Source organism: Pinus tabuliformis, chromosome X (genome assembly GCF_031772625.1).
Source record: "Pinus tabuliformis cultivar Carrire ecotype Pingquan chromosome X, CPIR1, whole genome shotgun sequence".
Lineage (NCBI taxonomy): Eukaryota > Viridiplantae > Streptophyta > Pinopsida > Pinales > Pinaceae > Pinus > Pinus tabuliformis.
The window spans coordinates 645,564,289-645,570,288 of record NC_142308.1 but is presented as its reverse complement, the minus strand read 5'-3'; positions in this window follow the sequence as shown (position 1 = coordinate 645,570,288).

Here is a 6,000-nt window from a genome sequence, read left to right as displayed (position 1 = left end):
AGGTTTTGCTACCAGAACCTGGCTATATCCGGAAAAATCGTCAAGGACATAAAACATTTATGCTCCAGATACTGTCAGCAAGATGTGCTCCATAAATGACACAAAGTAGTTGTCTTTGTCCGAGGCCCGATTCAGATTTTGGAAATCTATGCATAGGGGGATTTTCTTGGACTTCTTCCTTACATGAACTAAGTTTGAAACCCAAGTAGAATGACGAATGTTGTAAATGATCCAAGAATCCAACAACTTAGTCAATTATTTATGTATGAGGGGTTCAAGTGATGGATGGACTTTTATGAGCTTCTACTGAAATGACTTGACCCCTTCTATGATTAGAATGGTGTGTTGGATTATTCGTGTGTCATATTTTTTCAATTCATCATATGTCCACGCGAATACATCACAGTATTCTCTAAATAGGTGGACAAAGGCTTGTTGCTCTTTCGGTCTACAACATGTACCAAGATTCATGAAATTCGGATCTCTATATGCTCCCAAGTTAATTTGTTCGTGCATCAATGTAGAACTATGGATTTTAGTGTTCTTTGGCCCTTTGAAGCGGTTCTACAAGTCATATAGCTTTTCAAGTGAAACCACACCCTTGGGGATGAGGTTGCCTTTACTGTCATCAGTTGTGTCCTATAGAGACTACTTGTGCACGTCTTCATCTTTTGCTACGTCTTTAAAGATGTCAGTTTTGGCCATGAAATGAAATATCTCTTCATCATCATAAAAATAAACAAATTATTGATGTTTTCAATGATAGATGGTTTATACAAAATTTCAATAGTAAATCTATCACTAAGCGGTGTCATCCTAACAACTACATTTTCCAAAGCATCTGTAGTTGCATTGCACATTCTTGGTATAGAGATGATATTAAAATCTTGGAAATTAGATATAATCCACCATATCTCTTGTTTGTAACTCTTAAGACAAGGTGAGACATATTGTATGGTGTGACTTACCTACCATACCACAATCTCTGAATCACCTACCACTTTCAGAATAGCAACGTTGAGGATGAGGGCTTTCTGTAAACCCAAGATGAGTACTTAATATTTGGCAGTATTGTTTGTGAACTCGAACTCCAAGCATCTCGAGACTAATTGTTTTCTTTGCCTTGGATCAATCAAGACACACCTGGCTCTGGATCCATCCTATGTTTTGGATCCATCAAAATACAAGGTCCACAAGTCATGTGTACAAGGACCATTTTCCGCGCTAGTACTGCTAACACTAATGCTACTACTATTACAAAGAATTATACAAGTTTCATTTCCACCAGTTGGGAAAGGAAGGAGACCCAACTGTGTATCTAGTGGGGTGGAGCTTGACTATGCAAGATAACACCTCGGGTGCGTTTCCAGAAATAAATTGTCGAACAGAAGTTCTGTGAAATCCAACGATTCATTCTAACAATTCAAGGGAGTAACGTTGTGTTTCATATATCTCTTCAAAAACACCCGGATCAGATCGTTTTTTCCCTAGTACGGAAGCCACAAGTGTGACCAGTCTGTAGCAAAATATCCTTGCAACTTACTAGACTAGTCTCTGCTTAGCAATAGACCATATGCTTCTAGGATGTCCATGATCACAATTTTAATGCACTAGTGAAGTCTTCCGTCGGACGATAATCAAATGATCACATCCCGAAGTTCACCAATGGATGGTATACATGTTTGCTCAAGTTGGATGATCTGCGTAGTTGTAATGCTCCATTTTGCATTTAACTTCTTAGCAATTAAGAGTGGCATGACATTGATTGATGCACCATATTCAACCAAACAGTTGTGGACAATGAAGTTGAATATTTCTAATGATAAAAAAAATGGTGGGAAGAGTGAGTTTGCTTCTTCCATGTGAATCACTTTGAGCATAGATGCGAGTGATCCAAAAGACTTGCTTGGTCCCTTTCGAAGAGGCAACACTGTCTGTGGAGGCTTGCCCAATTTTGTGCAAAAGAATATCACGCTGAACCGTGAGTTTGGTAAGCTCGTACTGAGAAATGTTTGCATGAGTCTTGTTTATACTTTCAACAATATTGTAATCCAAAGCGGGAAGACTCACTGAGTTATCCAGGGGAAGACTTGTGTTTGTACTGTCAGGTGGAGAGTTTTTCAGTTTGCTGCTCATGGATGTACCCTTCATTGTCGATGTTTTTCCGGATTTTCTTTATTTTTTCTGTGTTGAGGATGTCGGTGGATCAACTGGTCTGAGTAGTTGTTTGAATTTTTCTTTCAATATCTCAATCATAGCAGGAGCCCCTTGAATTCTAAATTTGTATTGACTGTTCTACTTTGGGGGCTCATTCTTGGTGGTTGTTTTCTTCTAGGAAACATTAAGACATTGGTACATGTTAACTACATGCCCATAACTTGGAGCTTCATCAAATGCAACATCCTCTTCATCATCTTCATCGTCCGGCGGAACCTACTCACTGGATTTAAAATGATCATTCATCCTTGAAGCCATAGTGCCCATAATTCGGTTCCATTATGGACATGACTTCTCTGAATTTCATTCTTTGTGGATCGTGCAGAACTTATCCTTTAAAATCTCATCCACTTGGAACACAACAATGGAGCTCTACACAGATTTAGTCGGGTGACTACTGCTGCTACCTGATGCCACATTCTTCCTCCACACAAAATTGGGAGGTCTGATTATCAATGCTATATCGGTTGTCCGTTTCTTCAGTTCTAAAACTTCAGTTGTCAAGGACTTGTGGAGACGAGTAAGGGGTCTCAATTTCACTTGTTTCTTTTTCCTTTACCTCACTCATAGTGGTTTGAGACCTCCTACCCATGTATTTGGATTCCTTAGCTAGTTCATCATCTACAACGACTCCAATCATGTGCAGGTATTTCTCCACATCAATTTCTTCTTGGAAATTTTCTGAAAGTGTTGGTTTCATAACTCGCTTGACAAACTGCGCAATGCTGGTCGGGAACGCGGACGTGTAGTAGTCGACCGTGATGGAGTCATGAGGTTTAGTGTCTATAATGAAAATTTTCAGGACGCGGTTAAACCTCTGGTTAAAATATTTCACTTTTTGTTTCTGCTCCATCTTAAAACTACCCAATGCTTTTAAAAACGTGGCAGGGGTTTTGTCCTCAACAAAATTCTCAAGGAAAATTCTCTTGAACATACCCTAGTTTTGAATGGAGTTGATAGCAAGGATATGATACAATACAGCTGCTCTACCATCCAAGGTACACAAAAATAGTCTACATGCAACATCATCGTAACATACCTCGAGTGTCTGCAGATGTAGATAGAATGTGTCTACATGTCTTTTACCTTCACTGCTCTATTAGGGTCATACTTCGTTAACAACTTCTCTATCTCTCCTGGCATCTTGTGCAAGGCACCTAGGAGTGCCAACGGGCCCTCTGTCATCCATTCTATATTTTCATTAGCCATATTGTCTTCTTCTTTTGAATTAGACGGTTTAACCTCTGAATCTATTGGTTTGTCTCCACCTCCGATGCCTTCCCCTCCGCTGCCTCTGCTGGAACCTGAGCCTAAAAGTATGTTGTTAATTTATTCTCCTTCTAAGAAAAAAATAGGTTCCTCTTGGTTCTCAACAACTTGTGCTAGCTCTTCAAGAGTGGCGAGGATTACTTCTTCAACATATGAAACTACCACTCTAGTGGGTGTAGTCTTTTGCTTCCTCTGCGAAGAGGGAAGATTTTGTACTCCTAGAATCAGTGCAACAACTTTGGCAAACCGATGGGTGATGGGATGAACAATGTGAAGTTGATGATATGAAATTTCTTGTTCAGTTCTAGAAGTTGAGGAGTAACCAAGTTCAGAGTTTCGCATGGGAGAGTAGGAGTTCGTGTTACTACCTTAACTATATGATGGATATGTGAGGTTGAGAGGACATTCAACCATAAAATAGTGGTGGCCCTCCTTCTAGCACTAGAAATGTTGACTATGCTAAACCTGCAAACATTTAGGGGAGATCCCTAGTATGAAGTCCCAACTAGACCTCATATTTCCCCTAACGCTCCATCTATTGAGAAATCACAGGACCTCCTGCACCTGAGCTAGTGCTTGTATTATTAGTTTTACTAGTACTATATTGTTCTTGTAGTTGTCCCTTCCATTATTTATCAACCTTTATAGCTTTTGTTGGCCCACTTTTATCATCTTTGGAACTCACAATATCTCCCTAAGGCTTTCTCATCTTGAAACTTCACATCTCATCTCACAATGATCCTCCTGCTACCACAAATATAGATCTTGTATGCCTTGGAAATTTCGTTGTAGCCAACAAAATATCCCTTCTCTGCAATATGATCTAATTTGGTGAATTTATCATCCAACAACTTACAATAAGTTATACTATGAAAGATCATGAATTTCCCGACCTCTCGCTTCTTCCTTGTGAAGACCTCTTTTGGTGTCACCTTCCCCAATGCTCTATCAGGAACCTTTTTCTGTATGTAAACTATTGTGCTACATGCATCTACCCATGGAAACTTAGGCACATCCTGGTCATATAAAATTTCCCTCGCTACTCCAATAATTTTTCCTATTCTTCCACTCTATGACCGCATTTTGTTGTTGCTTTCATGGAGTTTTCCACTCCCTTCTGATGCCCTCCTTCGCACATTTCACATGTAATTTTGTCGCATTATGAAAAAGATAATCAATTTGGATCTTTCACTATCCATAAAAGTGTTCCAAAGCATCCCTCTGCAAGGCTAGAACCCAAACTATCCCAACATTTGTGGATCTCATCCCTTAGGAAATGGATCCAACTTCCTCCTTTTGGCCTATAAAGCAACACAAGCCTGACAATTGGAGAGGACCATGGAAGGTAGGCTTAGCAGAAATAAGGCTAGAGAGGCTTTTCATCCAAGGAGAGGGTTGGATATTGTGACAAGAGGCTTGTAACATCAAGGCTTTGAGGTTGCAAGTTTGTTCTCCATTTTAGTTAATAAAAATTAATTTTTCTTTCCTAATAATGTCTTCTTTGATATATTTTGTGGCTTCCCTTGATCACCCACATAGGTTATGATTTATTATTGATTCAATTTATTATATATTATGAGTTAAGTAGTTAATTTATCTTTCTTTCTATATATTAGATGCTTTGATCCTTTGTGTTTTTGTCTATTCAAACCTCCTTCAAGACATCATGGAGAAATTGTGGGAAGCACTGGAATGGTCTCTAAAGCATCAAGGGGAAGTTAACTTTCGCAAGAACTGAAAGGGACTTAAACAAGAATTTTGATAAAATGGTAAGTGATCTCTCTCATATTGTTTGTTTCCATCAATCGTAAGCTAAGGAAAGGTAGAAATTCTTTCTTGTTTTTTATTGGATTTCATTTGACATTTAGGGAGAGTTGTCTTGTCCAGAATAGGGATTAGTTCGCTTAACAAATTGGCGACTACGCTGGGGATTATATCACTCTCCATAATTATATTTTTTTTAACCTTTGATCTTGATTTTGTGGCCCTCTCTAAGTGTTTGGAAATATTAAAACTCTAGATTTTGTGATTTATTTGGCTTGTTTTTATTTTTTCTAAAAATTTCCCATTGTGTGCGCTTTATCTTTATGCACAGAGCATATTTATACACATTTTGTCCTTTATAAGAGTGCGTATTCACAAAGGGTTGTTTTATGACCTGCGCATATTCCTAGAATTTTTGAAAATTTTAGTTTTCTCTTCATCAATTCCAGATATTTTAGCTCTTCCTATTTAATTACACTTGTTTACCTTTTGGAAATATCCTCCTTATTTTGATTTGATAGTCTGGGTTTATTTTTGAAGAATTCTTTACCTTTTCAAATTAGGGTTTGAAGTTTGATTTGGTGAATTTCTAATTAATGAAGGAAAGGACTAGTCATTGCCCGATAGTTTGAGTTTGTCCCTTTTTATGTTAAAGCATTAGACTAAGTACTTTGTCTTCTTAATTGCAAAGTGTTATTAGTATTAGGAAAATTTAGGGTTTCTCAAGAGAGTACTTGTGGTTGGAAGTTT